The following is a 23,060-nucleotide window of genomic DNA, read 5'->3' as shown; positions in this document are numbered from 1 at the left end:
TGGTAACTCGGGGGTAAACTGGAAAGTTTTCTAGGAAACATGGTGTGGGACCGGTACTGCAATAATTGTGTAATAGGCTAAGTGACCAAACTTTTGTTTTGTAAAACCACAGTTGGCTGCCTGTATGGCGCCCTGTCATTCAGAGGCCACAAAAAGGACACATTTGTGCAGAAAGATCAATGAACCACATGCGTGGATCTGCTCAATCTCTATTTGTCAGAGGCCCCGAGGTGGTGGTGAAGGCACGCGTGGTTGCCTGCCACCTCTAGCCTCCCACTGCCCTACGGCTGTGGGGCAGAGGTGGGCTGGGTCCATAGGGCAGAGCAAGCCTGGAGACTGCTCTGAGTAATCCCGGGGGTTGTTCTGACATCCAGGCGCTGCGGGAACGCCGTGGCCCTCTGTCCAAGCATAACAAATGCCTTGGAAACCTTGGTAGGTCTGTGGAAAAGCCTCTGTATGGTGCGAGTTCCGCCTCTGCTGATACAAAAGGCACCGTCACTGATATTACTGGAAACTAACCCTTAAAATTGTTAAAGCCTTCTAACAAGGAGGGTATTTTGTGAGAAGAGCCGCAGTTCTTGGGAGTGAGGGAGTGAATCTATTTTAGTGGGAGGTGGAGGGCAGCGTTACAACAGTTGTGACATAACTGCCAAAGCTGTGTCCTTCTTCAGTAAACTTAAAATGTGTTTTGTTCCTGTCGAATAGACTATAGTACTTAAAAAATGACTGTACAAAACCAGACTAACTGAAGCCCTCAGTGCTCAACCAGCGAAGAATCACAACACCCTCTGCTGGTATGAGTGCCTCCTTCTTCCCCTTCTCCTCAAGGACTTGCCTGGTGGATATCCTAGAAATAGTAAAAGACAGTTCTGAAGCGCAATGCTGGCTCCTCTCGATTAAGCTGAGGTTATTTTAACCCATTTGTATTTATTTTTTCCTGCAGAAATTTGATAGTTTAATCCGACCAATAACACCACCACTAAAACAGATGAGGAGAAGGTAGTGATGGCTTTTCTCCGCTTTCAGATGTGGGAATCCACATTACTTTCTAACTAAGAGTACAGAAGGTTGCTCCTAGTTGGGAGACTCTTTCTTGCTGAAGTTGAAATTGGAGGTTTTGTGTGCAAATACGTTTCTGAAGCAAGTGTCCATCCCTTTGACGTGTTGGTAGTTGCATTCGAGTAACGCTGCCAAACCCATTGGGTAAACTTGTGGTTTCATAGAGTAACCATGTGTTCCTAGGGCCTTTCCTAGAGGTTATCTCTGCGCGCTTGCTCAAGTTTTTAGAAAGCCTCTGTGTCACTTGTCAGTTGATGAGCAGTCAAGAGCAGGCAGGCTGGGCAATTAATTTATTTAGTTTTGTTTCCCCAGTGCGTACAGTCACGCTCCCAAACTCTTGGTAGGCCTGTCGCATATTAGTGTCCTCTCCCCTACTTCCTCTTTGGCTCAGGATGACTGAGAAGGAAATAAGAGGTTAAGATGGGGAGTGGACACTTTTTAATTTCTTCTCATAAAACATGTCTGATGCCTGCCAAAGCAATCCTCTGCGCGTTCCTGACCCACCTCCTTGTACCTGCCTCGCCTAAATACACAACGTACCGTGCTAGGCGCTGCCACTTTCACTCTGAAAAAAACCCTCTTCACCCGCAGTGTTTATGTCGGGGCTGGGACGGTGAGGCGCCGAGCACCCCGCTCTCCCGCCCGCCGCCGGAGGAGCGAGCCTGCGGAGCGCCGGGGTATGTCACTGCGGTGCGCTGACACCACGCGTGACGCCAGTCAGAAAAACGGCCGTTTAAGTTTGGGGGGAGGAGTGGGATGGGGACGGCTGTGTGGAGAGCCGGCTGACTGTTCGGAGTTAATAACGGCACCCTTCCTCGGAAACGGCGGCTTACATAATTTCGTTATGAAAGAACGCCGCTGGTGGAACCGAGCTCCTCTCTCTGGCTGATGGCAGTGTCCCTTCGGCAGCGCGCCGGTGAGGCGCTGCCTCCTGCACCAGAAGGGTTAAGAGGAGACAACATCCTGTCAAAGACCTTGTTTTTAATTTTGCCTCACACACTGGCACAGATCCGGCTAAGAGCAGCCCAGATTAGTTCGGAAAACCTTTGAAGAGATTTAAGATGTCCTTCAGCCAGTTTGAAGGTTTTTGTCTTGCAAATCCAGTACAAGGGCGCCTGCAGGCATCTCGACCCTTGCTGTGCTGCTGATGCAGCTCAAGGTCACACTAACCTGCCCTGTGACATTCAACAGCGCACACACACAAAATTATGCGGTGAAACTGCTTCAGCATTCAGCCAACCAACAACTTCCTCAGTTCCTCACTAAAGGAAGGAGTGTATTTTTTTTTTTCTTTTTGTCGTCTTTTTTTTTTTTTTTTTTTGGCTTCGTAGATTTTTGCTGCAGGAAATAATCCAGGATTTCTGGTGTGTGTGATGACAAGGTCATTTCTTAATTAGAACACATGTAAAGAACAAAGCTAAATGGCTTCAAAACAGCTTTGTAGTTGATGGAGAGGATTTAAATTATTTAAAGAGATAGTCACCCAAGTATGATGGAAACTGAATTCTAAACACATTAACTCTTTCAGTGCTCTACGGTTCCCATATGCTACTCAAAAGAAAATGTCAAACTTAATGAGCATTACTGCAACCGCTCTTAAATGAACATTTTTACGTCTGTTTATAGTTAGGGTTGTATTATGCTTTTATCAGAGTTATGAAAGCAAGTTTTTTGGTTTTTGTTTTTTTTTTTAACAGTGAAATATTCTGCGCTGGCTAGAGATCAAGAGATAGCCATTGGAAATTGCTTCTTGGAGATCAGTGACTTAATTTCTACCACATTCCATATTTTGGTGAATATTAGCACAAACGTGTGTGTGTGTGCGCGTACCTGTATGAATTACAGTGCCAGCATATGGGTATTATTTCAGAACTGCTGCTGGGAGAAGTCTGGACTGCTGTCCTCAGTGCTCAACGTGGTTGCAAAGCATAAGAAAGAATATAAAGAAGGTGGGTTTGAGAGTAGGGGAATGAGAGGGGAGAACTGACAAGATAAATGGCAACTTCGCTTAGTTTGAAATGACTGTGAGCTGGCTGGGACGAGGAGGTGGCGTTCTGGAATTTGAATTTTGTTCCTCAGATTTGTTTGTTTCTTTGTCTCAAAGCACCTAAAGATAAAGGCATTGGTACGGCCGTCTTAACCATAGTTTGAGGTGGTTGTATGTTAATTATCCATCCTTTTAATCTTATCCTCCTATTCTTTTTTTTCTTGTTCTGTTTTCTGGACCTCTTGTTCTGTAAATGCCTGGGGGCTGGTGAGGTGACGGCCGGCCTGCGGCTGGGGTGGGCTGCAGGCCCGGGGGGCCGGGCTCAGGCCTGTAGCTGGGCCGCTCCTGCCCCAGGGGCTGACCCCCGCCCCCCGCCCCGCGGGAGAAGCCGGGTTCGCAGGGCTCTGTAGGGCCTGCCTTGTGGTACCAGCGCACAGGAACTTTCCAGGCTGGCTGCTTAAGAAAATAGTGAAGGGGGGGATATTTGGAAATTGTTCACCGAGGGAACAAAAGGCAAAGAAAGCGTTGAGTAGAAACTCTGCTGGCAAACTCAGGGCTGTGCGTATGCTCAGAGATGCCACTGCCCGATGTGTCAGAGAACTGAAACGTGGAGAAGTAAGTCTTCCCCTGTAGTCAAACGCCTAGCGCTTAATTCAGATTTAAGTGTTCCAAGTGTAAATGACATAAAATTTACTGAGAGTTTACCACTTGTTGTTGTCGGGTGTTTTTTTATGTTTGCTTGTTTGTTTGTTTTTTCCCCTGGGGTAAATCTTGTTCAGCTGGAACATGAGGCACAGCAAATGTCAAATGTCGGGCTGAAATGGAGTATGCTTAGTAGGGAGAGATTGTGCTGGCTCTGAGGACCTCCTTGTGAGAAATGAGGAAACTGCATTTGCCAGGATGAAGAGGGAGGATCAGGCGCTGCAACTTCTTTCCTCTTTGGGTTGCTTTTTTTCCTTTCCCTGCGCTATCTGGCTCGGACAAGGCTGGTGAGAAGAAAACGATGGAGGAAAACAGGCTCCGCGCAAGAAAGATGGATAGGACAAAACTGATGTGCTCTGTGAAATCCGTACGTTCCTGCCCTTGCCTGGGGTGTGCCGTGCCCTTAATATTATGGGAGACCTAAGCTCACCTGCTAGTAATTTCTAATTTACTGTCCTAATTCATCGATTTGTTATCACTAATTGTACTTCATTTACTTCTGTGTAGTTTCCAGTACCTAAAGGGTTGAAAGGTTGCTGTAATTGGCACCCGCAGCTGCTCTTTCTTTTGACAGGGGATAATTTTGCAGCCTATGCTTTGTGTGACAGCTGCCTAATTGGGCATTCTCCCCTTGTAGCAAGCCTGCCTCCTCCAGCCTCCCCGCTGACAAATGGTGCTGGATTATAGATGAGGACACGCTGACCCGTTCGACCTTGCTGAGACAGCGGGGAGGGGCCTCCTGCTACTTGAGGGAAGCTTTGGGTCATTTAAAGGACAAGGTCATGAGCCAGGTGGGGAAATGACATGATATCACATGACAATAGCCCGATGACACGGTCAGTATGTCAAGGACAAACTCATCAGTATTGATTAATGCTGCTTTTTCCTGGTGTCTCTGCGAAGCCACTGATATTTCAAAAATATTTTGCTAATTTATTCTAGGTAAAGTGCCAAACGTTGTTTTTGGGGTTATTCTTGGGAGTATTTGTGCAGTGTTTTCTTCCCAATACAGATCACATGCAAAAGCAGTGTTGCTGAACCCCCGCCAATGATTTACAGGGTTCATCTCGATGTTTTTGGTAAAATGTACATCTGCATGTACTGTAAGGAAAATGCCAGGAAGGATGCATGACAGGGCAGAACTTAAGGAGGGGGAAAAATCCCTGCTTTTAAATTTCAGCATTTCACTTTTCACTCTTACTCGAAATGCACGTGTATGAACCTTTTTGAAAATGCCTGTATCCACATATGTAGGGCTGACTGGAATGTGGGAGAAGTGTCTAAATAAGAAGAACTAAAGAGAAAAGTTAAATATAAATTGAACGTTAAAAGAGAAAGTCTTACCTTAGCTCAAGGGCGATACAGTTAAGATAATGCCTTGCCTATTTTAAGAACTAATACAGTAGCCAGCTATGCCAGGCAATAAAAACCTGCTAAGTGGGTTTTCGAAAATGTTGTGAATACAAGTGACAATATTTTGAGAGCATCTTCATGTTGCATTTCTATGCTAATAAACTTCAAGGTAAATGAACAGCTTGTTTGACATTTGCTATGTTAGACAATAATAAAATGCTTTCTTCTGGAGTAATTAGGCTTGATAGATTGATTATGTTACGAGGTAAAGATAAATACAATCAAAAAGAAAACTCTCTCAAAGGGAGTTATTGCCTGTTTTTGAACTTTAACAGTATCGTTCTGTTTTAGCCAATGCCTAATGGTGTGTGTCACACACGTGCGTGTGTGCACACGCATGCACACGCACACACGCGTGCACAATCGCCTGCACGCACGTACAGACACGCGCGGCATGCACCGAGTTTCTGAAACAGCCTGTTAAGCCGGGAGAGAAGCGTTCACCTAGGAGCACGCTTCCCATTTCTGAGAGATCTGATTTGTTGTTGGAAGCTGTTGTGTCTGAACCTCGTCAGTTTGCCAGGATGTAATTTTACTCCCCTGAGGTAAAAAGCGTCAGTGGTAAAGTGTGATAAATTAGTTCACTCAAGTAGATGCGCGTGCGTGCGTGTGCGTGTATGTGTTTAATTCTGACCTTGCAATGCATGTGTTTAGCTGCTCTCGGTGCCCGAGTCAAGCCTGGTGGAGGTTTAATCCTGTGCCCTTGTACACGTATACTTGATTAGTAGTTGTGGTTATCTCAGCAGAAGACATTCCGCCCTCCTCCTTGTATTGGTCGGGACCCGGGCATTGGGGAGTCAAGTCGAAGGAGAAAGAAAAGAGATTTTGCATTAGTATTCTATGAAAGCCTTACTGTCTGCAGAACAAATTGATTGCTACAGTGTACCTGTGCTTGGCACCACTGCTGTGAAAGAAAGGTATGGTTGTAATCTGTTTTATTGTATTACATATTGTGACACTCCAGGAATGTTTAAGATTCGGCTCTTCTGTGGCACATGCTAGAAGTGTAAGTAAAGAAAAATATGTGAATGAATGAAAAGTATGCAGGCTGTCGTTATCGGCAGCTTTGTTTACTACAACGAACTAAGTAGCCCCTGCTAATGAGACAAATTTATTGTATGTGCCAATGGCAACGTAAGGAGATGGATAACTGAATTCTCTGTATTATATTCAGTTACTCACATCTGTGTCAGTAGTTGCTACATATCTACACAGATAAAATTCTAATTAACCTTTTAAGGGGATTTTGGTTTAGCTTTTAAATGTGATATATACTTGAACGTGGATGTGTTTGCCTCTTTAAATGAAAATGTGGGTTTTTTTCCTAGTTTTTAGTCTGCACTGGTCCTACATGGGCGTGGGGGGATATGTGAGGGGAGGTATAAAAATATGAGTCTTAGATGTGCTGCTATGATAAACAGAACAAGAACAAAGCTGAGGAAAAGTCTTACAGGATTTGAGCCTTCATCTCTCCCTCCCTTCCCCCCACTCCCAATAATGTGTCAATATGCACACCTATTTTAATGAGAAAGCTAGTCCTCTTCATTTCCTTAACTCAGTTGCAGACTTTACACAGTTGATTCTCTGGTTTTATAGATGCTCAGCTGATGTCAGTTGTGTGTTTGATGGGAAGTATGAAGCACTCCATTAATAAAATTCAGGCTGTTTCACAGAGAGCTGTGCTTAGTGCTTCGTTCTTGGCATCAATGAAGTTGTGTTGGTGATTATGTGGATGTTTGCTTGTGGTCACTCCAAAACATCTGAAGTATCTGCTCTTGTCATGCAGACATTCCCGGCTAATTAAGTTTAGGACAGGTGGCAGACTCATCCTGGGCATTTAAATCTGCACGTAAACCTTATCTAATAACTTGATGAGAAAATGAAAATCCCTCTTTCCTGGTATGTTATCACCATGCACAAGCCACAGAGGTATTTGCGAAATCCTCTCTCTACTCTTTGTCCTGGCAGGTGACAAGTAAATGAGTTGCTTTAAGGAAATGAGGGACTTGGAGAACGCTGCATGCTGAAGAGCAGTCATGCACTGTAATAGTTACTTCCGTCATATGGCCTTGCCGACTTACGGTTAACACTTTATAGATGTGCAGTATATTTAGATGAGCGTACCCTTGAGCTTACATTGCACACCTTGCAAAGAGCGTGACTACAGCCTTATGCATGCAAGTCGTTGATCTTCGAGATCCTTTGACAGCTAAGAAAATTTCGAAGAACCCCGGATAGGGAGGCTCTGTGATGTGATTGTTTGTATTCAAATAATGATGACTTTAATTACAACTAATTAGTCAAAACTTACTTATTCAAAGCAACTATTTTGTGAGTGAGCTATTCTTACCCCTGTATTTTTTTGGAAATATAAACACATGTTGTAATGATAAAAAAAAGTCAGTAAAAAACAGTTGCACAATTTACACAGCAGATTGCAAGATTGAGGGACTTGACTGTATTTAACAAGATTTTGGGAGTTAATTGTAGTAATACTGCAGAAATGGTTAAATCCTATCTTAAATTCTGTATTGGCTTTTTGTCAAGTTTAACCCGTTGGTGGCAGGTGGTTGAGTTCTGAAGAAGGTGTGAGATAAATACAGGGCAATACTGTATTTCAATGCAATTAACTTTTGTTCATAAATAATTCAACCTATGACTTTAAATAAATGATTAGAGGAAAAGAAAATGACATGTGATTAAATCCAAGTCCTTGAAAACATTTTACCAGTCAAGATTTCTGTGACTGCTTTGAGACTTCTTATAATTCCTCTTTTGAGTAGAGCCAGTTCTGGGAGTTGTGGGGGTTTTGTTTTTGTTTTGGAGGGGTTTTTTGTCTATTTTTAGCATATCAATAGAGGTATGAGGTATATTCTTTAGATCACAGTTAAAAGAGGACTGATGAGTGTGTGTTTCTGATATCTCAATTTTCCTAGTGCCATGGAATATATCAGCTTGGGTAGCATGTGATTTTCCTGGTTTTCTTTTTTTGAAATGGAAAGTACAAGGATGTTTTCAGAATTAAAACTTTCACTGCCAACTTTACTGAGTGAGCATGCCTGATAACACTAAAATCTTGATGAGAATTTTGGAATAAACTTAGCCTGGAGTGGACTGCTGTATTTGGAGGGGAAAAAACCAACCAAACAAAAATACAAACAAGGACCCAAATAAAACTAATCAGATTTTAAAACCATTCTTACTTCACATTGGAGGCATGCAGTTGATTCCAGCATTGGTTAACTGTGTAACACCGCCTTTCCTCTGGAAATATTTAATCAAGTTTAAGTAAGAGTTGGCGCTTGAGTGTTATCATCAAGTTGGGCAGATTTTAGAGGCAAATGCCAGTTTAGGTACGTTTTTGAAAGGTAGCAGTGCATTGCCTGAGATTGTGAAATGCCTGTTCCCCATCTCCACCCCCTTTCCTTCTGTTTTCGTGCTTTGCCATAGTAAAGAAAAGAGGAAGTTGAGGTGTTGCATAACTTCTCTAAGTAAATAGATTTTCTGTGCAGATACTGAAGGCAGCCTTAACTCAACCAGTGCTGTAGCTACCAGATTCCTGCTAATGCTAAAGGCAGCTGTGTAATTAATGGCCTTGTGTACTGAACTGAGACTGCTGCGAAACCTCTGGAGGGAATTATTTTGTCTATTGTGTTGGTTAACTTTCCCTGAAAATTAAAAGTGTTGCTGGTACTCCGTTGGGGTGCTGGGGGAGGATTTTACAAGGCCTGATGAAATAAGCTCTGGCTTCTTTTTCCTGGCCACTGGATGAAGCATCCACAGCAGCAGACTCGAGCTGAATGATTGAAATGGAGCTGTTAAGAAAAACGTGATCAGTCTTACTTGAGGGGGTGAGTGTGGTAAGATAAGAAAGTGGAAAGCTGCACTTAGAAATTTTTTTGTGGTTTTAAAATGTTCTTGTCATAAAATTGTAGAAAGAATTGGGACCTGGTTTTGGTACGGGCGTGATTGCCTGTTGCAATCGTGGTAAATGATCTAGGGTAGACAAGATTATTAATCTTCTTTCTCTAATCTATTCTTCTGAAGCCATTTGAAAAACCTGAGGCTTGTTAAAAGTTCCAAACACCTTTTTAAATTTTGCTTGGAACTTTGCTTCTGGAACATCAACCATAGGTGGCACTTGACTATTAGCAGTTACAAGGTTTGGGATACTTCCCCTCCTCCCGCACTCACATGTTTTGTAAAGCCGATGGCAGCCACTTAATCTATTTTCTCACTCTGGCAAAGAGTACATGTGGCAGGTATCTGCAAGTTCGACAAATGAGTAAGTATAGGAACTAATTTAGTGAGTTTGGTCAATTTGGAAACTTTCAGCTTCTGAAGCTGGCATTTGAATTTGTGAGAACTCATCAAGAAAAATGTTAATATTGATTATTAAGGGATGAATATTCTTCCTGTGTTTTTTGGCTCTTTAAATGGGAGGCAAACTCATTCCTGCAGGCTTAGTTCTAGTTACTGGTGCGACTTGCAGAGGGTGCTCAGTCAGGCTAGGTGTAATTCAGGGTTCCAGAGCCTGAGCACCACAGAGCAGTTCAGCACATGCAGAGAAGCCGCCTGTCTGGATTCACTTGCTATTGCAGCTTCAGTCACCTTTCTTTCATAGCTCTGCTTCTAGCATGGACTGCTGGAGTTTTGTTTATACACTGGTGTGCCTATGGATGAACGCACACCCTGTTTTCTAGTCTATCCGAGCAATCCAATGCTGTGAATGTATTGCAGCTGAATTAGACTGGTAAAAAGCAGGTTTTGACAGCTTTCTAAAGCAAGGAAATAAAAATGGACCTGTTTGGGGAGGAGGTGCTTAGATACATGTATACACGTTTATGCGTACTTCACTGTGAAAGATCCTTGCTTCAGGATGAAAAGGACTTAACTGTCCTTGGTTAGGACAGAGACAGAAAATGGGCAGTGGATCAGAAGAGCCACGGCTGCAAAACTCTATCTGCTGCTGCTCTGCAGTGGTCCTTCCAGCCCCAATCAACTCAATAGTGCTTTCCCAGCTCATTGGGACTGTTTCAGCCTGCCAGATCTCTGAGAAATAGGAAAAGTTGGTGGAATTACGTTTTTGATCCTAACGCCATCATTCATCTTTTCAGTTCAGTACTGACACAGTTGTTGTCTTGGGGAGAACGTCATTTCAGCAGGTATAGTGGAAAAACTGTGTTGACTGGACTTGACTGACACACATCTCCCCCTAAAGGTGATGCTAGTGCTGGTGATTTTTCTTATTTTGGAAGATAAAGGCAATTATTGTGGTGTGCAAGTCCTATTCCTTTAGTGTAGTCCCTGTTGTTTCCTCAAGTTTAGTGTACTCAATTGTTGTTTTGTTTCACCAGTAGGGGGGAAAAAAAACCACCCACAAACTGTGGAGACAGAATATCTTGTAATTAAAGGGCTAAACTGAGTTTTGGAAAATCTTTCTTCCTTTGCTATGGATATGGTCTTTATGTGGCTGTGGGCAAGTTGCTTAATCTTCCCCTGTGCTCACTGTTCTTCATATTTAAAGTGGGAATACTCTAAAGGACTGCTGTATTCATTGATGTCTGTAGTGTTCTGTTTTGTTCAAAGACAGAGTAACTTTTTTCTTGCAATTTTGACAGGGCCCAGTAGCCTCCAACGTGGTTTAGACCGGCACAGTGCACGTAATAAGAGGTCCTGGTGAACAACAAAGGAGTGAAATTACTATGATCAGTCCATAAAGAGCAGCAGCCATCTAACATCAGATACTTAGATGTCAGATTGAAATACGTCTTTGGTAACTGAAATGCCTCTTACTTGTCACTAGTTTGTTTGTGGGTGCGTTTTTTTATGACCTCACTTTATGTATAAGTAATAAGGAATTGAATTCTGTAGCTCACTCAAGTCTGACAGTTTGGGATTTTCTTTTCCAGATTCATGTAGTGGATGGATAGTCTGTGAAAGTCCCTTCTATAGTTAGGAACGTTGCTTACTGTCTGCAGCTTGGTGGTGGAGTACATCAAGAGGTTTTTTAATCATGGAGTTTTTAAATGATGGTTGTATATTGCATCGAAGAAAAACAGGATGCTCGGTCAACTTCAGATGCTTTCTTCTCAGCTTTTCTACCTGTGACTATCATTTTAACAAAGAAAATAATTTCATGGAAGGGTAGCTCAGATGCATGTTTTGTGTAATTTGCAAGTGTGGACTCTTGCACATAGTTACAGCTGACAGAGTACAGTCAACAGAGGAAAAAGTCTTTTATCAATAGTTCCCTGCTCCTAAGAGTATTTCTTCTGTTTTCCACGATTTATGAGGTTGCTATGTCAAAGGTTTTTGTAGCATTCAGCTAGTCATGATGGAGTGCAAACCAATTTGAAATAAAAAATGGCTGGATGAGCTTTACTATGCAAAAATTAAACTCGTAATCAAATTTGCCAATCGAACAAAGAGAAATGTTTAACAAGAGAGGTTTTAGTGGCAGTACCTAGAGCGGCAAAGATTTTGCTTACATATCCTTATCAAATAGTCTGGGTTTTTGGATGTGCAGTAGGAAAACTGTCATAAATACTGTTACCTTTTTTGTGATTGATATCTGTGAGGAACATGGATCATGCTTGCTCTTGGAAAATACCCATTTGCTTCAAAGTAAGGTAATTAAAGGTGAATACAAGAATTCATGGAAAACTCAAGAAAGGTGCTTTCAGTAATATCTTATGTTCAGATGTGTTAGCAAAAAGGAGACTGTTGTTATTCCATGTTCTTTAGAGTCATTCGTGTCTTATAAGGCAGCTGAGAAAAATAATATACATTCAGTGCACACTTTGCTTCTCCTATGTGGAAGTGAATTACAGGAATAGTTTAGTCTGTTAGTTTTCATTTTGGAATCTTAATTTTCATTTGGAATCCTGCCCTCCCCTCTCCCCCCCCCCCCAATATAAGTGGAGCTTTTGGTCTGAATGGTGATGGATAGGTTGTAACCTACTGATTTTGCTCCTTCCTTCCCTCCTGCACCTTTCTCAACAACAGATTATAAAGTCAAGATGTTTTAGATCTTCCAGTCCTCCCTCTTGTTCCATTGGTCAAGATCACAATAAAAATAGTGTAAACCCCTGAAGATTTTGACTTCCCATCCATATGCATTATAACATGATGTTTATTGCAGTGGAAATACTTCCTACAATGGTGGAGAAATATAGCTGATGTTTTAGGAACCATGCTACCTAGAATTTCACTTCTGGCTTTATATTTTAATGAAGCAGGGTTGCTTGTATCCTTTTACAGTGTGCAGTATCCAGCATAACCTTGTTTCTGCTCTTCTTTTTCTTACTCTTCAGGACTTCATGCTTGTGAGACAGTGTCCCAGGCAGCTTGGATAGCCTCACTGTCTTCACCATTGCTGCTTTTCTTCCTGAAACCTGCTTTTTCTCTACAACACTTCCTTTCTGCTTAGTTATCCCTGTATCTTGTCTTAGTTTGTCAGCACTTTGGGGTTGTAGTCTAAATTTACGGGAATATAAAATGTTTTACAGTAGTAATTATGCCATGCATGTTTCCCAGCAAATGTCAAGCACAGACAGACTTGCTCTCATAAACCTGGCAGAATATAAAGAAGGCAAGTGGAATTTGCATCCCAGTAAGTTATTCTTGGTAAGCCAAACTGTTCACCTTCAGAAGTGCTGCAAGCAAGCTCTGGGTTACATGATTTAGTAGAGAGATACCAAAGGGACTTCGGAAGGAAGTCGGGTTAAGTTTTATTTGCAATAAAACTGAAGTCGGAGGTAGACCCAGTAAATCCAATCCCTCCTCATTTGAGGAGTGGGAGGAGAAATTACGTTCAGAAAAGTGGAGAACTCGCAGAATTAAGTCTGCTGTTTGGGCTTAGAAGGTTATTTTCATTAAGGCAGCTGAGATGTAGAAAGCGTCCTTTGTTTCATTGGAAAAGGTCTGGGTTTATGTTTAACTGCTCCCTGGGACAGGTGTTTTCTCTGCCTTCACCTTCCTCCTCAAAAGTTTCCTTGTCCATGTCATCTTTGGCACCATTTGCTGTCATGATTAAAAATAAAGAAAGAAATGTTGTCACTCTGAAAATAATTTTCCTAGGCGCAGTGTTTCCTTTCCTTCACTGGTCTTTCTGGTCTTTCATCCATCTGCACTGTCTGAAGTGAAAACAGATTGCAATGGGGTAGGGATATTGTCATTCTACCAGCCAGGGAAGGGAAAGAGCTTTCACTAGATTTTTAATAGCAGCAGCTCAAGAGAAGGGGAGCCCTTTGATGTTATATTTTAGCCCTTCTACGTTCTATTTTAGCATTTCTGTACCCTTTCCTCCGTATCATTAATTTTTGTGTTCTGTTGATCTTTCAGCATGTATCACACTTTCCTTCCTCTCCAATCATATGTAGTCAAAAAAGTATCAGGTGAAAACTGTATTATTACAGCAACATGAGGTGTTGTCCTGCAAAAACAATAAATGCATTTTTTCTTTTGTGAGAGGAAGGGAAAACATACTTGTTCTGGAGGCCAGTGTTTGCTCTAGGGCTTCATTTAATTGTTGTTCAGCTGAACTAGTATTATGTATGTACTCAGCATCTCACAGGTGCAGATGTATTTATTTTAAACTTCATATAGACTGTGATGAGCGAAAGGGAACAAATAGTGCAGTGTGAATCTGTGAGGAAAGGCAAGCAACATACATCATTTGTGTTTTGGCTTGTGGTTTTGCAGGAGGTATTTTGGCGGATTTGGATTAATTTTTGCTATGGTGATTTACTGTTGGAGGAGAGGAAGAAATAGCCTCCAGAGTGTAGATGATCTTCGCCTGGGGAGCAGTGCAGAAGCATAATGGAATTTCCTGTGTGAGAGGTGCCGGAGTATTACAGTAAAAACGAGTGTTTGTGGAAACAAAAGGGTAAGGAAGAAGGACACAATAAGTGGTTAGGCTATGTGGGTAGAAATGAAAGTGTTATTAATGTCTGTAGAACTCAGATGAGAAATTTTAAACTTAATCTAGAGCAAGAGAAAAACAATTGAAAACTTGAAGTAAAGGGTTATATGGTCAGAGTGTCTTGAGGGGAAGGATTACAATAACAGCTGTGTTTTGTGTAGTGTGGAAGGGTCGTTGGATGTCAGTAATGTTACAGAAGTGTGGGTTGTAGAAGTAGGGAGCTGAGAAAAGACTATATGAGAGTAACTTAGGGATAATAGTGGGAGAAGATGAGTAAGGTTGTAGAAAAGCAGAATGCAATGTCAAGGGTGTGTTGTGTGGTGTTGGTTTGTTGGTTTTTTTTTTGTTTTTGTTTGGGTGGGGTTTTTTTAAGTCATCATGGGTGAATGGATAGCGGGAGTGTCAAAATAAAGATAATCTCTGGATGACAGCTTTTTTTGACAAAGTGGATAGTATTAACCAGGCAAGGAGACCTATCCCCTCTCTCCTGGCACGTTACATTTACCAGTTTGCTCAGCTCAGTTTCACTGATCAAGCTCTGATACTGTCACGAACTGACCGCAAATATAATGAACTTCAGGGGAAAACTATTTTAGTCTGTTGATACCTTGTTAAGAAGTAAGGCTCCCTTTCATGAGCTAATACTGAATTGACAGAACGACTTTCCTGCTATAGTAGAAATAAAATTGTTTTCCACCATAAGTTTCTGCATCCTGATTATAATGTATTTATTTTTGGCAGGGTGGAGTGAAAAGCAGATTCACAAAGATCCAGCATTGACACTTGAAAGGTATGAATTTCTGCCCCTGAACTTGGGAAGAAGTTTATTAACCTGTTTTTTTTCGCACCCCAGGCATGGAGTGGTAACTTTTACCTAATTCACATTAGCTTTGGTCCTTAAGCCTCTTAAGAATTGTTTGTTTCACATCCCCAGATAGTCTTTGATTTCTTTCTCCTGAGATTGCTAACTAGGGTGCCAAGCTAACAATCTGCTAAAAGTTTCCTGGGAAGCTGGAGACATGATCACCTGCCCACCAGAACTTCTGGCCTTTTCTCAACAAATCGATTTTAAATTGTATGCTTTTAGAGCATAAAGTCCCTTGGAGAAGAGTGGGGTTTGGTTTTGGGGTTTTTTTGTTTGTTTGTTTTCCTCTGGTCTTCCTTTGTTGGCCTGTTTTGCTTGTACCTCCCTGTCCAGTGTGATTCACTTCTGTATTAATTTGGTATCTGTGACGCGTCTTGTGGTTCTGTAAGATTCTGCAGGTACGTATGAGCCTGAACTGCTGTTGAATGAAGTCACATTAATGTAGTCTTCAGTGAAGTTGTTTTGGTATTGTTCACTGATGAAATTTAGCAACAGGGGTTGAATGAAAACCACCGTCTTTAGCTTTATGACAGGATTCTTATAAAGACTCTAAAAAACAGAAGAAACAACAAAAAAGTATAGTTTAGTAAGAATACAGGCAGTCAATGAAACTTATCTTCAGGTCATTGACAATGCCTTACTATATATTGATTCAGAAAACACTGGAGTGAGTTACTGATGGTATATTGAGCTGGGAAATGACTCTTACAGATATCTCAAGGAAAGATGGCGTTATATAACACAAAGGACATGGGTTGTGACCTGTCAGCCATGCTCAGATCCCTATCATGGCAGATTAAGCTGGAAATAATACCTAGCCTGATCAGCTGAATCAATAAGAGTTGTGGTTATGGATAATAACTATTAGATAATGGCTTTATACTATGTGATACATAGGTTAAGCTACTTTGGTGGCGTTTCACGTGTTTCTTTGCTAGATTCATGACTTTTAGGTCTTTTTTGACAATTTCCCTCTCTCTCCATACTTTATCAGTAGACATTAAGTGAACAGATTAAAACTGTTAATTACAACTTTGAGATATTTCTGTGGGTTTTTTTACCCCCAAAGCTGAGACAAGATTTACAGAGGGAAATTTACCACCTACCTCCCACTGCCTTTCATTGTTGCCGCCAGGCAATTTAGTTAGATGATGCATCGGTATCAGACTTCCAGCATGTAGGAAACCGGATCACCTGCTACGGTTGGTGCGTGTTGAACAACTTGAGGAATGGGAAAGCTGGAATAACTGATCTTGCACATCTTGCTTGGAAAAGGAAATCCTATGCTGTGTCCTGAATTATAGCTAATTATATTGGGAAGAATATTCACATTTTGAATGTGACCTAGTTTGCTTTTAATAGTCACGATGCTTAAACTGGTGATATATCAGTACTGTTTTTCAGTATGGTAGGTGTCCATCTATCATGTGCCTAATTCTGCAAACTTAATCTGTGTTGCATCAATTAGATGCCTCTCTCATGCACAAATCTGCATGTGTGCATAATCTTGCCCTTATTTTGTTATCCTGTTAAAATCTGTAGATCTACTTATGTTAGTAAAAATAAGTAAAAAAAAAAGGACCGTTAAAGGTCTTACTATTAAACTATTCATCAATATGATATTTAACATCCTTAAAAACTTGATTTGACATTTCATACATGTAAATGTAACCACAGACAACAATTTTTTTTCCTTTCTTTTAAAAAAAAAAAAAAATAGTACGTTTACAGAATTGGGCATTGGCAGCCATCCAGCGCTTCAAGATAATCCATTGTTGTGGACTACTTGACACTACTAAATTGACCAGAAGAACTCTCTTTTGTGCTAGCTGTCATATTCATTTTTGTTGCTATATTGACTAGTCATTTATTGAAGTTTGTCATTACCCCCCTTTAAAAGACACTTGAAATGGGTTATGTTAGGCGCTCTATGCGGAAAGCTTTGGCTCTGCCTCTTCGAGCTCTCCAAAGAGGAATGGAATAGAATTGGGTTTCAGCCATTTTCTCCATGGTGTCACAGTAAGAGACCAAAACTGCCACTGCCTGCTGATAGCAGCCTACCACATCCCTGCCGCTTGAAAAGCAGGGGATTCGATCCAAAATTCAGAACTAACAGAAACCCCCTGCTTCTGCAGGTTATGTATGTAAAGGGTGTGCACTTGTATTTAACAGAAAAAAACCCCAACTGCTGCTGACTTGTTTTATTAAAGGTTTGGTTATGATGATTGAACTTTTGTAGTGTAAGTGTGAGAAGACCTAATGTGACACTGAATGAACAGTTAATAACTGTAATATAGCTCAATTAAAGTAAAAGCTTTTTCACGCATTCGAATTTTCATGCGTTAAACTTAAATAAGCTATATGACTCCAAATATACTTGCTTTAGAGTTTGAAGTGTTGGGTAGCTATACAGCTAATAAACTAATGTGTTTCCTAGAATGTTTTTGATTGTGAAATGTCTTATATATACATTTTCATGTGTGTTTGGTTCTCAGAGTAAGTTGCTGATTTGTTTGCGGATGTTGTATGAACCTTTTGTTTTTTTTTTTAATCTTGAATCATAAACATTGCCTGATTATTTATTTATTTATTTATTTTCCTTCCTAACACTTCAATGCAGTGAGAAGCTTTATCAGCCTTTCACAAAGTAGGAAGGATAGAAATTCCACTTGGGGAAAAAAAAAAAAGCCAAACTTTCCCTTTTCTTCCATTTTGCTGCAAGGGTTTAGAAAAGGAGGGACTAAGGAAGAGCAGAATTGTATTGCCCTGAGGTCTACAACTTAACTCAATTTGATCTTAAACCAGTGACTGCTTTAAGATCTGATGAATCACTATCAGGACTAAAAACACTTACACCGTTGCGCTGAGAAGCTTGCATCCCAGGCTTCAGGAATGATTTGTATTTGGCTCTAGTGGCTCAGGCAATACTATAGCTTAAAAAGGTGACAATCTAATTCTTGTGACGGATGTTTTCAAGAAGGAGACAACTTTTTAAAACTTGCCTTATCTTTTTTTTGTCTTTTTTATTTAAGGCCTCTTCATTAGTAGCTGAGCCAACCCAATCACACAGGTAGAGTGCTGCAAATATAATACCTATTCAAAAATTAAATGGAGAAAAATCAGTAAACTAATGTTGAAGCACAGTTGAAACAAGATGCAGGAGGGTGTGTGATGGCATAAAGGTTTTACTGGCAATGTCTGAGGTGCCCACATACAAGTGAGTTACACAGGTCACCCCAAATGAGTTCCAAAAAAAGCTTTATTCCAACATGAATAGTCCTATTTATAGACAGAGCTCTCTGTCTAAATATAAACTGCTCCCAGTCTGTCTAGACTAACATCAGAGCTGTGCTGGTGTTGAAAGTGGGGCTTTGGAAGTAAGAGTACCTCTAAGCCACACTACTGTTTAGATTACTACTTATTACAATAAGCATCTAAACTTTGTGGCAGTGGTACACCTTTGAATGTCATACGGTGTTGTGTCACTCAAGACACCTTTTTTTTCCTCTTGTTTAAACGTCAGAAGGTACGTCTGGTGGACGTGACCTGTAAGCTAAATATTCTTCAGCATGTGTTTAAAGCTTTGAGAATGTGTTGGTGGGTGGATGAATGGATGGATAGATCAGTAAATGACTTTCATTGCTAACTATTTTCAGCAGCTGAGTTTTAATGAGTCTTTCAACTGTTGCTACTGTGTTTAATCTGCTGACTTACTCAGTGTTCAGCATTAAAGCAGCTTTCTAGGAGGTAAATGCTGTCCTGATTACAGAAGAGGTTAGTTTGATTGTGTTCTGCACAGACCTTGTGCTAAGAGTTCTTTTTTTTTTTTTAATTGAGTAATACATGCTGTGCACACAGATAATTAGGATAGATAAGCGAGTGTTGTTTTTGGAAATGCACATCCACATATACAATTGCTATATTAAGATAAGTAACTCAGACTTCATGAAGTTGTAAACTGAGGTCCTGATTCTCTAGCAGTAGACTTACTGTCATGTCCTATATTTGTGAGTGGGTTCTTCTTTTGGATTTATGATTTAATATGTATCAGCACATAGTTGAGTAGAGTGGAAAGGATGGCAAAAAGTATCTTCCACTTCCTTTTCATTTAAGGTAAGAGTTCTTCCTTAGTTTACTTGATACACTGCCTAACATCTCTTGTCAAAATAAATAAGCACAGGGCAGCTGCTCTTAAAGGTAGGGAATACTTAAAACATGTAATGTACCAATGTGAAGAAAATGTAGTGGTATTTCTGGTAAGTGTACTAAAAAAAAAATATATTCAGGAGCTTTGATCAAATGCCAGCTCTTACATCAGTCCTCTTTGTAATCTTTCTTGCTGATCTGTGACCTTGACCTTGTGTTTGTGTTTGTATGTCAAATCTATTTTAGGTATGGACGAACTAAGTTCAGTTGAATAGGATTTATACTCCAGCTTCACAGGATGCCTCAGGAAAATATAAAAATTAAAATATTTGAATCAATTATTCTATTTCCAGTCATCTTTTCAGATTTCAGAGGGCTTGAATACATTGACCTTTTTTTTTTTCTTTTTTTTTTCCTTCTTTTTTTTTAAATTCTGTTTAGGAGATGCTTCTTAAAAAGGCATCTTTATCTCACCGATGAACTCTTCCAAATTCAGCACAGACGTTCTGCCTGGAGGTGGGGTTTCCTCTTGGAGAATCTCACCGGTGGCAATGCTTTCATTTGGCATAAGTGCAGTTGGGCACTGAAAGGAGTAGTCCCTGCTCTTTATCCTTCCTCATGCCACTCTCGTAGTCACGCGTTCCCACATGGAGAACTGTGAAACAGCCACTTGGCAGTATCTTTGGGGTTTCTTTTGACGGTGATGAGGTCCTTAGTCTGACTTGCCTTGTGGGAGCTTTCTATAGGAATGCTTGTGTTAATGTCGGGAAGGTAGCAGGCGCAAGCGGCTGCAGAACCGTAGACGAAGACAGGGCTACACATTTTGGCAGCAGCTTCACACTTAGATCAGACAAAAATTCTTGTGGAACCATATTTTTGTATACATTTAAATGTGCAGCTTCTGAACTAGTTTATTTTATTTATTACTAGCGTTGTTCTTCATGGCGACTGAGATGGCCTTTTTTCCTAGAGATGGAGATGGAGCTCATTAGCAGCCAGTTAGGCTCTGATGGGGTGGTGCCACTTGCGTTCAGTAGGGCTCTTGAGCACAGGCTTAATTTTAGACATATGCTAACATGGCAGTGAAGTTGGTCAGTGTAACTGACACTTCAGGCATATGGCTGTATAAAGACTTAGTGAGGTTGTTGGTTTGACAGGCACTGTGAAAGATGGTCCCAAATTAGCTAATAATTACATGCAAGTATGGAGTAATAGATTTATTTTTAATAGGTCTTTTATTTTGGGGGTAATGCTGTTATATGTAGAAAATCACACTCTTTCTTCAGAAATCAATCACATCTGTGTTGTTTTGCTTTATACAGTTTTTAAATAGGTATGAGCACCTGTTTCAACTTTCTTGACATTAATGGGAAAAGCACTAACAATAAATAGTCTTCTCTTGCTATTTTGCAATTATTTCCTTCATGCAGCACTCATGAAAGACAGATATAAAACATATTAGTAAGAATTCTCTTTTCCACAACTTTGCGACAACATATTATCTTTCTTCTTAAAATGCTTGTTATTTTTTATCAACATAAAATTTGAGAAATTACTTGAAAATGTATGCCCCTATATTGAGGGGTAGCTAAACACTTCCCCTTGCCAGCCACCCACTGTTCCTACCATGGCTTTGTGGCAGTGAATACAGTTTTCATTGGTTTTGAGCTAAGTCAGTATTTTAATTGTTCTGATTTGACTCATGGCTAAGGTTGAGTTGCAGCCCAATTCCTAATGTTTGAAGGTATTATTAACTAACTGATCATCTCTCTATACATCTATATGATTTAAAAGGCTTTTAGTATTTTACTTAGAGATTTATGTTATGAATGTTTTCAGATTAACTCTGGCATAGTGGTAAGATGAGGACTTTCTGTGACATTCTTCACAGGATGTTAGCCTCTTCTCCCCAGGTTTCGCTGAAGTTGGTTCTTATGTTGTATCTTTAATTCCGCTTGGTTTTATTGCTGCTTTGGAGAGGAAAAAAAATCAATTTTTTATTGTAATTGAACCTAGTACAGACCTTCTTGCTAATGCAGATTTTTCCTTTCCCACTTAACTGAAATTATATGCGTCTTTTCTGTGTCCATAGCTTTTAGAAACATCATCTACAATAAGTTGAAATCTCCCATTACCATAGAACCTATATTGTCCTTCCACTCACTTAAAAGAAAAAAAAAACAAAAAATAAACCAAACCAAATCATTTGGGTCTTTAACGTGGATTTATGGGGCTTTACATTTGAATGCTATTTGAATACAATTGAATACTATGTGATCGACTATGATCCTATACTTCACCTTGCTATGGAATTACTGTGTGTTTGTGTTCGGTTAGCTGAAACCTGTTCTGTTGAAAAGTCTGGAAAGTGGCTCTCATTCATAACTAACCATGACACGCTTGGTCCCAAGTGGAACACAATTATTACTGTCAATAAAAGCTGTGCATTACTTTTTAGTGCTTTGTTGCAGTTTGGCCTCTGTGAAACCAATTCTTAGTTAAAGTAACATAAAGTGACTTATCATATGACAAGTCACCTAACATGTACAGTTATTCCAACAAATCCAAGAAATACACAATTTTATTGTAGTGCTGTCAATAAATGCCTGTATCTTTAGATCCCTCTGACAAGCAGAAGGTCAGAGTTGTGTGGAAATGCATTATCTGCATGCATTGATCGTAACTCAGAAGCATGATTGTCCAGAAGAGGACATTGATTTCTTCACTGTATATTAATCAAGTTTCATTCTTGGGGAGTTGATGTAGAGTTAGATGCATAATCAGTGATTTGTTTTTGTAGGTGTTGGAGGGAATGGGAATCTGGTTGTTAGTTTTAATTGCTTATTTATAGGCAAGTGGTTAACAGAGATTGGAAAGGTGCATCCACTGTCCATTCTGTTGTACTTACCAGTATATTATCCACCCCTCTATCCTGAAAACAGGTCTTGGTATATATTTTTGTGCCTGTTTGCTCTTGGTCTCTTGAATAAGACGACTCAATTTACCAAAAGCCTTTCTGCTCATTGTACTTCTGAGCTTTGATCAACACACTACCCAAGTTAGTTGAGATTTAGTGATATGTGCTATTTCTGGATTCCTGTCCTTGCTGGGGATGGGGTGAGGAGTAACTTTTCTGCCTTATCATTTAGTTTCTGCCCTTTCTCTCTGCAGTAGCAGAAGATCATTGAGCAGTGACTCATGGGGCAGTTTTAGATGTCAAATACTCAGTTCCTTCACAGGTGGCGTTTGTAGGTTGAACATCTATTCCTCTTCATACTACAACTAGCAAAGAGTTGGCAGAGAGTGTATTTCTAAGGTCATGCCTGAGTGTTAGCAGATCCTGATCAAGAAATGAACTCCAAGATGCCCTTTACAGTACTGTTACAGAACAAAATAGTAATGTTCCTCCACTAGTATTTGTACGAACAAATACATGTGCATGGGTTTGTGCCAAGGAATTGACTGAAATTTCTGTGAACTACTCAGTTACAGGGGTAAATCTTAAGTTATATGAACAGGGTGGGGTTTTTCACATCCCAGAGCGATTATTTCTGTGATGCTCAAATTCTTGTTAGAATAAGAAATACTAATTCAAGGTAGGCTGACATTACCTATTGTTTGAAGAATGCCAAAAGCATGAAAAATGGCCACACGTGTGATTCGTCTCTGAACTTAGCAGAACTTCTTAGCAGGAAGTTTTGACGTGCGGGCCAGATTTGGATGAAGCTGTGTACAGTGCTTGAGTGTACTTGTAAACCTTGAGAGCTGCTACTAAGGCTTTCACAAACTCAGCTTTTATGGCAGTTGTGTCTGTCCCCCGTTTCGCCCTGCCCATATACTTACTTCATCTGTTTTGGGGGTTTGCTTGGTTTTGGGGTGTTGTTGCGTGAGGGGGTTTTTTGTTGTTTGGCTGGGTTTTTTTCTCTTTTTTCTCCCTCCTCCTCCCCCCTCCCCCAGTAGGT

At 40.5% G+C, this 23,060-nt stretch overlaps 1 protein-coding gene across 6 annotated transcripts in view; it reads left to right on the top strand.

Annotated features, from left to right (window-relative positions):
* NRIP1 (nuclear receptor interacting protein 1) overlaps positions 1-23,060 on the top strand; it is an 81,951-nt gene that overhangs the window by 42,712 nt on the left and 16,179 nt on the right. For 3 of the 6 annotated variants that reach the window (XM_075170426.1, XM_075170417.1, XM_075170434.1), the window contains one exon: positions 14,829-14,877. The exons of the other annotated variants lie outside the window; for them this stretch is intronic. The gene's annotated coding sequence lies outside the window, so the exon portion shown is untranslated. The remainder of the gene's footprint in view (positions 1-14,828; positions 14,878-23,060) is intronic. 6 annotated transcript variants of the gene reach the window in all.

Source organism: Calonectris borealis, chromosome 1 (genome assembly GCF_964195595.1).
Source record: "Calonectris borealis chromosome 1, bCalBor7.hap1.2, whole genome shotgun sequence".
Taxonomy (NCBI): domain Eukaryota; kingdom Metazoa; phylum Chordata; class Aves; order Procellariiformes; family Procellariidae; genus Calonectris; species Calonectris borealis.
This window is presented reverse-complemented; position numbering and strand designations above follow the sequence as displayed.